The 12185-nt window shown below is 35.5% G+C and overlaps 1 protein-coding gene across 2 annotated transcripts in view; it reads left to right on the top strand.

Annotated features, from left to right (window-relative positions):
- Positions 1 to 2284: 2284 nt before the first annotated feature.
- LOC106088029 (uncharacterized) overlaps positions 2285 to 12185 on the top strand; it is a 121526-nt gene continuing 111625 nt past the window's right edge. For both annotated transcript variants that reach the window (XM_013253316.2, XM_059363032.1), the window contains exon 1: positions 2285 to 2791. The gene's annotated coding sequence lies outside the window, so the exon portion shown is untranslated. The remainder of the gene's footprint in view (positions 2792 to 12185) is intronic.

Genomic DNA, 12185 nt, shown 5'->3' with positions numbered 1-12185 from the left:
AGGAAGAGAGATAGACCGATTGATAGGTATACCGATTGACCCAGAATCATTTTCTAATTCGATTTAGCTATGTCCGTCTATCATTTTTGATTTGTGCACAAGGTACAGGTCGCAAATTTCGTCATATCGCCTTAAAATTTGGTAGGGCATATTTTTTGGCCTAGAGACGAAGCAATTGAAATTGGAAATGGTTCAGATTTGGATATAGCTCCCATATATATGTTCGTCCGATTTGGACTTATATTGCAATAATGCGGTCATTTGTTAACCCATTCTATCGAAATTTGGCAGTGAGGATTTTCTAATGACTCTTAGTTTTACTAGTGAATTTCGAAGAAATCGGTTTAGTTTTAGATGTAGTTCTCATATATAAATATATATCGCCCGATTTTCACTCCTAGAGCTACTGCAAGCGCATTTATTGACCTATCTTCCCAGAACTTTGTACAACACTTTCCACGACGACTACCACAACATCTAAGAAGTTTGCTCGAAATCGGTTTAGATTTATTTATACTTCCCATATATATTTTCCTTTTTACAGCCGAGTCCGAACGGCGACCCTCAGTGCGACACCTCTTTGGAGAGAAGTTTTACATGGCATAGTACCCCACAAATGTTGCCAGCATTAGGAGGGGGAAACCGCCGCTGAAAATTTTTCTGATGATCTCGCCAGGATTCGAATCCTCAGTGCGACACCTCTTTGGAGAGAAGTTTTACATGGCATAGTACCCCACAAATGTTGTCAGCATTAGAAAGGGAAAACCGCCGCTGAAAATTTTTCTGATGGTCTCGCCAGGATTCGAAACCAGGTGTTCAGCGTCATAGGCGGACATGCTAACCTCTGCGCTACAGTGGCCTCCTTTTCATTGAGCTTAAAAACTTGAATCGGACTGCACTCATTGATATGTGAGGAGTTTGCCCCTGTTCCTTAATGGAATGTTCATGGGCAAAATTAGCATTTTGCATATATATATGTTCGTCCGATTTTGAGAAATATTGCAATAAAGTGCTCATTTGTTAATTTGAAATTTGGCAGGGAGGATTTGTTTTTGACTCTCGACATTGCTGGTGAATTTCATAGAAATCGGTTCAGACTTAGATATAGCTGTCATATATGTATATCGCCCGATTTCCACTTCTAGAGCCACTGAAAGCGCATTTATTGACCAATCATCCCAAAATTTTGTACAACGATTTCCTCGACGACTACTACAATTTTCTATAGAGTTTGATCGAAATAGGTTCAGATTTAGATATAGCTCCCATTGATATGTTCGTTCGATTCGTTCTCTCGAAGTCTGGCAGGTCAGATTCTTATGATTCTGAGATATTGCTGCCATATATGTACATCGCCATATTTTTACTTCTGGAGCCCTGCAAGCGCATTTATTGACCAATTTAGCCAACATTTTGTACAAAGTTTTCTACGGTGATTACCACAATATCTAAGAAGTTTAGTCGAATTCGAAAATGTCATTAGTCAACCGTAGTTATTACAGTTTGAACATATTTACTTGAAATTTCATACGGATTGTTTAACAACCCATCGGAAAACATTCGCCGACGTCCATCAGAATTAGATATAGCTCCCTCTTCGTACTTATAGGGTAGTTGTAGGGTAATATACAGTCGGCACCGCCCGAATTTTGCCTTTCATTACTGGTTTCGCATGAAATTATGTCAAACCTGGCAAGTGGGATTATACGACGCTGACACAGTGTCGCATATGTTGAATTAAGAGTTAAATATTTTTGACCACCTTGCACTTAGGTTGGCGGTACCGAAGCGAGTGGTGCTTGCATTAGGCCTTGTTGTGGTATTTTTGTTTTGGCCAACTGAAAGCAACAGTTCGTTTGTACTGGAAACCTTCCAGATGAGTTGGCTCTCTGCAACGGACCTGCGCATAATCGCCGAAGACATATGAATTGAGACTCAATGAAAATACGATGAAGTTGTGAATTAACAGTGTGCTATGTTGGACCGTCGCCTGAGTATTGTACGATGATGCAACCTGGCCACCCCATGGCAATTCATTGAGAACAACCCCGCAACTGGGCAAAGAAAACATATGTTAACCGACGAGCACGGTTGTTTGTGGTTGTAAGCTCTTATCAGCCGTATTGGCGCCCAATCCTTACCACCACCTTCTCATGGAGCAATTGTCCAAATGCATCACCTCTGAACTTGACTGGAAATTCCAGCTGTGCTTATGGGCCAACAAACGAACTGATTCTTCTTCCGGACTTCATCCAAGCATTCAGTTCCTCTTTGACATTGAAAGCAGACGGTTCAAAAAATCAAGCACGCGCCCTTGTTGAAATACGCACTGACAGATATTCTCAACACAATAAGCCCCCATATCAAAAAAAACAAAAAAAAAACAAAAAAAAAAATAGCTCGTAAAGTTGAACCCGGGCGAACGGTACGGCGAGACGGGAAGTTAGGTGCTGTGCATACTCTTGTTTATGTCGGATCAACCATCTGGATGCGGTTGCTAAAATGTTGGTTAAATAGTTACAATTTTGTTTTGCAACCTTTCGTGCTACGCTTTGCATAGAAAACGCATCGTCACACATGACAGTGAATTTCTACTATTTTGTATTTCTGAATGAATATTTGATGTGAATTGCTACGTGTGTCTGCGCTGGGGTAAACGGATTAATTTACGAATAAACTCGATAGATCGGTTGTGACATTCGCAGCTCTTGCCTCAGAGGAAAGGATTTACGAGGATTCACTTGCATACTAAGAAATAGAATTTATACGGACTTTGAAGTTGTGTGCATTGGTAAGTGCAAAGAAAATCGGGTAGAATTAGGAATTATTTTTGAAAACCACAAGGATTTACTTTATTTTCCTAAACATGTATAACATCTTGCTTCTTAATATTAAGCAAAAATAAAACAAACATTAAGCTGGTTCATGGTTCGAACAACAAAAATGATCGAAACAAATTCGATTTTAAATCGGACTCGAGATTCGATTTTTAGTAGAGATTCGTCTTTCATATCAAATACATCAAAAAGTGGTGCATTTTTTATACCCTCCAATTCCTTTAATTTCGTCATTTTGTCTGTGAAACCTTTAACTACATTGCTGATAGCCGTGACATTTAAAGTCGTCTAGCTATGTCCGTCCGTCTAACTATATGTCGAAGTCACGCTAACTTTCAAACGAAAAATGCTTGAGTTTCGAAATTTCTCCCAAATACTACATGTTGATGTAGGTCAGTTGATGTAGACAGTGGCAACTGTGGCGCTGAGATTAGTTTTTCCGCAAATAACGCTGAACGCCTGGTGAGAACACTAGAAAAAAATTCACTGGTATCAACGAAATTTGACTTATCGACGTGGTGCTGCTCTGCGGTACGCCGCTCTATAGGGAATTCGACCTCAAAAGTGTCGTTTAATTCAAACTTGAAATTTCAAGCTATAATAAAATCATTCGAAAGGGTATAAAATTATGTTTCATATTCCGGAAAATATGGTCTTAGACCATCTATCCTGGTTGTAGTAGGTTCATGAACATGCACTTTTTTTGATTTTTTAATTTAACATGATTTCGTACAATTTTAGTGCGAATTTTTTCGGAAAAACTATAAGTCATATGAACTTGAAACTTTAAACCCATTTGTTTTAGGCATTGAACTAGTTTTACAAATTTTGCTACAAATTTCCATATGGTAAAATAATAAATTTCTGACGACTTTATATTTTTTTAAGAAAAACATGCAGATATAGTAGACTATTCAAACGCATCAAGCTTCGAATCTTAGTGTTTCTAGTTCAGAGGATCCACGACTATACATATCTTCAAAAATAAATTTTGCCCGTTTTTGCCCCATTTGGATATTTGGAGCTTTTTTAAAATAAGCCGATATCAAAAAAGGCTCATATTTTGTGAATTATGCTGTTTGTATTGCTTGTATGTTAAGATCATTAAAGTTTGAATAAGTGATCTGAATTTTTTTTTGCAGATGTATTTTCTTAATCTTAGTTGATATATATGTAAATCCATATTCAGCAATATCTTTAAACACTCTATAAAATGCTGGACATTTTGATTGAAATTTTTTCGAAAATCTTTGTTATTCTAGGGTTTTTAAAATGTAGGTCATGTCATCTCCGATTTGTATAAAATCAATGAAACAAAGTTACATACTGATGACAACCATAAAAGTGCAACGATCTGTGTAAGGGAATAGAGTTGTTATTTAATTTTTACTAGTTTGGTATGCATATTTATTATATCGAAATCTGATCCGATCTACTTAAAATTTATAACATATTTGCCACATTTACCAACATCTGTTGTATATTTACGTCCAATCGGTTGATAAATGTGAAACAAAAGCATTTACAAAGAAAATCTTTAAAACTATATATATCTGAAACGATTTTTGTAAAACTCTCCATACATTTCCTCATATGCGTCGACAACGTTTTCAGTAAATATTGGCCCAATCGATTGTTAAATATTAATGTTGTTTCACTTTAAAGGAATATCCAAAAAACTATATATATCGGAAAAATAAGCAAATTTGAACCGATTTTCTTGAAACTCACAGTAAATGTTTTTCCAGGTATCGGCAACATCTGATTTCATACGAATCGGTTATTCTTTGTAGATGTTATAGCAAAAAAAATGTCAAAACATATATATCCAAATCTGAACAGATTTTTTTTTGAAAACCCCAAAAATCATCATTTTAACTGTCTTCCTTCCTGTGCCGAATTTGATTAAACTCGAAACATAGATAAAAGATATATATATATATATATATACATATATATATATATAAGAGCATTGAAGTTGGGTCAGATGTAGACTTAGCTCCATATATATATATATATATATATATATATATATATATATATATATATATATATATATATATATATATATATATATATATATATATATATATATATATATATATATATATATATATATATATATATATATATATATATATATATATATAAGACCATTTAAGTTGGGTCAGATTTAGACATAGCTCCCATTTTAAGTGGAAAGCAAAACCGAGGGTATGTTTAACTCTCTTCATTTCTTTCGAATATTATAAACCAAAAATAGACCAAATAACTCAATAACTTTTTACTAGTTTAAGGCCCTTTAAGTTATCGCGTTTTCATAATAATCAATGAAAATTAATTAGTAAAAACATGTTAAGTTCGGCCGTGCCGATCTTTGTATACCAACCACCATGGATATATTAATCATTCTATTTAATTATAACTCCACTACCATACCCATAGTTATATCTAAATAGGGGCTGGTCTGGATCATATTTTTTTCAGGTCCCGAGCACTCTTATACAAGAAACAGTTTCAGCGAAGTCAAGAAATAAATCTGCTTTTTATGGGATTAAGACTATGAATTGCAACATCGGTCTATAAGACAGGTATACCTATATAGACTGATATAGATCATATTTGGATCGGATGTCGGGAGGCTTTAAACAACTCAACGAAAATCGGGTAATACAAAAAGCTTTTATGGGTCTTAGACCCTTAACAGACAGATCGGTCTATATGGCAGCTATATCTAAATATAGTTCGATTTTAACCATATTTGGATTGGATGTTGGGTGGCTTAAAACAACCCACTGTTCTGTAACAGACAATTAAAGTAAAGTAAAAGTAATACGTTTTTGATATTTGGAAATAGGATCCAAACTTTGTTATTACTTCTTTCAACAATAAAATTGTGAATTTAATTAATGCTATGTCTACATTGACTCGTTTTGCTTATTTCAACCTTTTACACTAGTTGAGATGTTTTGGAAATTGTCATTTTTCACACTCCAACTTATATTAAATTACAAAATTCAGGGCTGTGTTTATTTAGCACAATTAGGCATTTATTTGGGCTCACACGCTTTGAACGACTCGTTTTGTGGCAAACGAGTCGTTTTGTCCTCATAAAAAGGCAAAGGAAAAACGAGTCGTTTGCTCAAAACAGTTTCGGTCTGGACAAAGTAGTTGCAAATTTGCCGATGAATATTCCATTAAAGAACAGGGGCAAACTTCTCTCATATCAATGAGTGATGTCCGTTTCAAGTTTAAGCTCAATGGTAAGGGGCATCTTTGGAGAGAAGTTTTACATGGCATAGTACCTCATGTTGCCAGCATTAGGAGGGGAAACCACTGCCGAATTTTTCTTTCTGATGGCCTCGCCAGGATTCGTACCAAGGCGTTCAGCGTTATAGGCGGACATGATAACCTCTGCGCTACGGTGGCCTGTACACATATATGTACATGTAAAATTTTGTTAGCTGTTCATTACTTCACACGTTAAGGTAGGAAGTTCAGATTTTGCAGAAAACCTGCATATAGAAAAATCTGTGAAAACATTTTCAAAATAAGTTTATGCCTTATTTTCGTTCACTGTTTTTCACTAGAAAACAATTGTCAGCAAATAAAGCTCTTGAGTTTTTATTTTTCTTATTAATTTAGCTCTGCAAACCACTTAATTTTCCAACATAAATGCTGCTGGTTAAACAAATGATAGGGCTAATATGCCTTTTGTTTGTAACAGCACTTTCTTGAGATAAAATCCAGATATGGAAGTTGACTATACTGAATTTCAAATATAAGTGAAACAACGTTTTGTGGAAAAGTTCACTTGTGGACGAACTTAAAACCGCACGAACACAGACTGTACACCACGCTCTGTTTGTCCAAAAATGTGGTCACACCGGAAAGCATAAAAAAGTGCTTAAAATCGTTTCGCAAAACGTAAAAGTGAAGTTGAAGGAGTAAGCTAACACTCTAAAGATATCAAATGAAGGTATAAGTTTTATAATGCGCGAGCATTTGACTATGATAAAGCTATCTTAAAAATGGATGCTGCGTTTGCCTACAATTGAGCAGAATGACACCAATGCCCCATGTTACAAGTCAATCGTCAAAAATGCAAATTTGTTCATGAACATTCCCTTAAGGAGCTGGGGCAAACTACTAGCAATATAAGCGAGTGCTCTCCGATTCAAGTTTAAGGAGAGCGATGGCGTTAGTTGGCGACAGTAGTGTATCTAACTCTATTGTTTCCGTTGGGCATCGTCGGATTGTGGGCTGCGTGACGTTGTTCTACAGATCCTTCCATGGTGTTTGTGTGTTCCACCGATATCCTTCTTCTCATTCCTAATGCAAGGGTGCTCGCCAGAAAAACAAGACTTTCCAGGAACTCATACCCTTTTGTAATTGATTGGCCATCTGACCGGACCATGCACTAAACTCGTATGTGGAATCGACTTCCGGCAAACGCAAGCAAATATCATTAATTCCCCTCCGATTCATAACTTTCCTCCTGCCAACGTAATGCACTGCATCTATAGGGGACAACCCATGCGTGTTGGCTAAAAACAAAAAAATCTGTAAGGAAAGGCGAAAGTCGGGCAGTGCAGTGCGAAGTGGGAGCTATATCTAATTCTGAACCTATTTTTAAGGGTTTTGGCGAATGTTTTGCAGATGGGTTATTAAATAATCCGTATCAAATTTCGATCAAATATGTTCAAACTGTAATAAATACGTTGGACAAACGACAACATTATTGAAATAAGCTAAAACCTGACGAACATATATATGGGAGCTAAATCTGAACTGATTTTGACCAAACTTCTTAGATAATGTGCTAGGCATCGAGAAAAGAGTTGTGCACAATTTTGGCACTATTGGCCAATTCGAACCTGCCCCCCTTCTGTTCATTTGAATTGTGTTGTATTGTACGTTAAGGCAAACATTGTGCCCAAACTAAAAGAAGTGGTATAGACTTTATAGTTCGCATATTGGAGTTACCCACATTTGTATCTACCAACCTTCATATATCCCAGCAACAAATTGAAAAGAGAAAAGTTTTTCTTTGGTTTTCGCAAACCAAGGAAAAGCTGAAAATTTGAAAACATTTTACTATGGCACATTTAAAACCACAAAGGATTTTTGGTTTATGAAGAATATTGCAGGTGTAGTTATGCATGCAGCACTAAAATACAGGCAGAGGCGGAGCTGGAGTGCCCAATTTTAGCATGGTAAGAAATCTCATCGCAAGAGAGGTCCTATTTGCCAACGATATTTGGTGGAAGAAAATGGTTTGGAATAGCAGATGCAGATGCCTTGGGTGTGCTAAAAGGAACTTTACTAAGGCTTGACAAGACATCATATCCATCCCTGGCTAGCTCTGGTATTTGGGTCGATGCATTGCGGTTGTTGAAGTGCCTAAGAGGCTGAGTCATACACACTGCGATTTAATTATGCCACAACCAAAACACTTTGTCTTCATAACAGATGGGGTAAATAATTCTGGTATAAAGAGTGAGTCCTTACAAGCATGTATTGACGTGGATAATTTTTCATGTGGATGAGTCTATGAGATCATACTGATATATGATCTCAAAAACATATTCAAGCACGCAGAAAAAATATAGACCAAAATTTTACCGTTTAAATATGGGCTGGGCTTATAAAAAACTTTTCCATCAAGGTGTTATTCCTTAAATTATTTTGTCATAGAAACACTTTTTTTTTGTATCATTGTAGAACGTAAACTTGATATTTATAAATAATATCTTACGTTAATAATTTATTATCTGTATGGAAATTATATTGAAGTGAAAAACGGCGCTGAGTACAGAAGAAAACTCACGTGAAACTACACCCAGAGAAATTATTCTGCTGATATCAGCAAACACTATTTGCGGATATTAAAATAAAAGTGTTCAACTTTTGAATGGAACCATACAAAAAAAAAAATGGTTGAACCTACAAACTTAAAATATTGCATAAAGGAAACTCTTGGTACGAAGGATTGAGGTTGAGTGAACAAATTTAAGATTTCAATAAATTAAAAACACCCCTTTTGCCGCACCATCCACCAACAACCCCAAACCAAGACATGCTTAAGGATTGGAGCAATTGGGGAAGTACAATACAAATCTGGTACAAAAAATTTTACCTGAAGTGTCTGACGGCGCGCCGCGGCGTTTCACTACAAAAACGGGTATGTCTGTATCTATATCGAATGATATTAAATGAATTCCAAACAAAAGGGCTTGAGAGTAAACGACGAATACCGTATGAATCCAAAAAAACAAAATGGAATGAAAATTCTTTGATACAAGATTACGAATCTGATTTAATTATAAAATTTTAATACAAAATTTGGACCAAAACATAGGGGACCATCACTGCTCAAAAATCTTCCCTCTCCTTAAAGCCTGTCAAAAGAAAATAATTGGGGTCATATTGAACTCAATTGGAAGTTATTAAAGTGTATACTAAATATTTGGATTCCAAATTCGGAGGTAAGCTTGTGAGCCGCTAAATAACTCTTAAAAGAACATTTGGGCCGATCCAGACAATATGGGATTCATATGAAATGTCATTGGCAGTGGAATACGAACCTGATATTAATTTAGACACCAAGTGTCTGAAATGAAGGTCAACAATATGGACAATATGGGACTTAAATAAAATGTCTTTGAAAGTAGAGTACGAATATTAGATAACAAGTGTCTGAGATCCTTCACATATCCCCAAAACTCTCATGCGGAACGACCGGGACAAAGTAGAACTTGAATAAAATTAATTTGGGAGTGAAATACGAATTTGATATTCGAATTTGGGAACAAATATATGGGGCCGCCACAAAACCCCTTTTACGAACAAGAAGCCCTATCGGAACAATATGGGACTCAAATTAATGGTTATTTCGATTATCCAAGAAATTGTAGCATTTTTTTTTCGATATGGCACTATGAAATCGAAATTTTGTGTTCGTTTGTTCAAAACATGTAAACCCACCACAGGGTGTAGTTTTCGTTCGTAATGGTGTTGGCTGCAGATAGCGAATATTTTGATACTTTGTTTGATACTTTTTAAATATCAACAGTACCATGGTACCCCCGCGAGTCATTTGGCACTTTTTCGAGAAAAACCATTTTTCATTATATATGTATGTATTTATATATTGAAGACTCAAAAGATTTTGAACTCTCTAATTGAGTTCTAAAGTATTTCTTTAATATTAGTACTGTGGTCGAAATGTGGATCTATGGGGACCATGTTTGGAAGTGCCAAGAGATATATTATTCCTAGTTGAAGACCTATCTGATGCAAAATCCGAATTAATATTCGGCTGTGACAAGGATATCCCATCTCAATGAACTACAAACTTGAATCAGACTGCACTTATAGGTAAGAGAGAAATATTCCCTGCGTTTTTTAATTCTTTTCGCCGAGTGAATAGAAAAATACCCAAAAATAGAGCTGTCTTAGAAAAATTTCAGTTTGAGTTAGGTAAGAGGTATCCCAATGCAGTTTGGATGCCAATCCACGGCATGAAACTAGATAAATAAAAATGTTCCCGTCATAATAGGTCATGCTTTAGGGGAAAATTGACTGCAGAAATTCAGCAATTTCATATACCACGAAAATTCAAACAAATATTTTCTGAAAACTCTTGGGAGTGATAATTCTTAAAACCGTTTAAGCGTTATGTTACATTTGATGGTTTCTATGTTAAAAAATAAAACTTTCATGGAGATAAGCCTTCTACATTTAACAATAAGTGCGGTTTTAGATCAAAGTTTTGTTCAAAATTTAATTTTTTTACCTTTTCTAAAAAAAATTGTTTAAAGAAATGCAGTCCAAATCAACTTGATTTGAAAAACCGTTTATGCTATTTTTTTGTGTTTTTTATTTGACTGTATTGAGTAAAATATTTTACCTTTTTGCCTACAACAAGTAAATTTTTAACTTCTTTGCCAATTTAACAATTTGCCAAACTTTTTTGTCATCCCGGGCCTAAATTAGCGCCTGTATTACCAAAACGCAGCTTTAAAGTAGGTTTATTCGACAGTACTATAAAGGAAATAAAAAGTTAATTGGAAAAAATAACAAGTTATCGGAAGTTATGTGAACTTTAATGCTTAGCAGACCGAAAGCGCTCAACTTTGGCAACATATATATTTCGAGCCTCCTAGGCCAAAGCAAAACGCCGGATAGAAATAGCTATTTCTAGGAGCTAAGAAATATCTAAATACCCTGTACCACCACCACTGTGGTACAGGGTATTATAACTATGTGCATTTGTTTGCAACGTTAAGAAGGAAAAGAGCTCGATCCACCGATCGGCTAAGAATCACTTTCTGAATCGATTTAGTTATGTCCGTCTGTCTGTCTGCCAATGTATTCTAGTAATCAAGGTACAGGTCGCATTTGTTGTCCGACTGTCATAAAATTTTGCACAAGTCATTTTTTTTGGTCCAAGGACGAACGCTATTGATATATATATATCCCATATATATATTTCATCCGATATGTCCTTTTAAAGCTGTAGAAGCCACAATTTTCATTAAAATCGGTTCAGATTTGGATATAGCTCCCATATATGTCCGATCTTTAATGATACTTGTGAAAACTTTCATCAAAATCGCGTCAGATTTAGATATAGCTCCCATATATATCTTTCATCCGATATGGCCTATTGCTGTGGCTGTAGAAGGCACAATTTTGGTCCAATCTTTACAAAATTTAGCATGAGGTGTTTCATTTGACGTCCCAGTATGTGTGCAAAATTTCATCAAAATCGGTCCAGATTTATACGTAGGTTGGGTTAGGCAAGAGTGGCAGTCCTTTACAGACTCACATAGACAATTTTTGGAGATGGGTAAATAACCAAAAGGTATTTACCCGGTAAATTGGTTAAATTGGGTAAATATCCGGGTATTTACCCATTTATACCCAAATGCTGGGTACATATAATTTTGCAGATATCTTGGGTTTAAAACTTTTTCCAAACAATTTTTGATGATTTCGTATTCTTTGTATTCTTTATATAAACCGGATCTTCTGATCTCATAAAATCGGATTTTAGTTATATATAGCCGCTATATAGACCGATGTCCAGACTTAAAGACTTGAGGTAATAAATTGGCCAATTTTCATCCGGTTGTCTATCAAAATGAGGATATTGTCTCTAAGGAAACAAACTTATCCGAATAAAGTTTTGTTGCATATAGTTCTTACTGGCGTAACCGATGTAGCTAAAAATATCGACGCCAAATTGGTGTTTATACGGTTGGGCTTGGTTTAACTCAGTTTTTATATGTTTTATCTAAGTTGTCGTTTCTTCGTTACTAGGTGCCTACTGTATCTCCATAA

Source organism: Stomoxys calcitrans, chromosome 2 (assembly GCF_963082655.1).
Source record: "Stomoxys calcitrans chromosome 2, idStoCalc2.1, whole genome shotgun sequence".
NCBI classification, from domain to species: domain Eukaryota; kingdom Metazoa; phylum Arthropoda; class Insecta; order Diptera; family Muscidae; genus Stomoxys; species Stomoxys calcitrans.
This window is presented reverse-complemented; position numbering and strand designations above follow the sequence as displayed.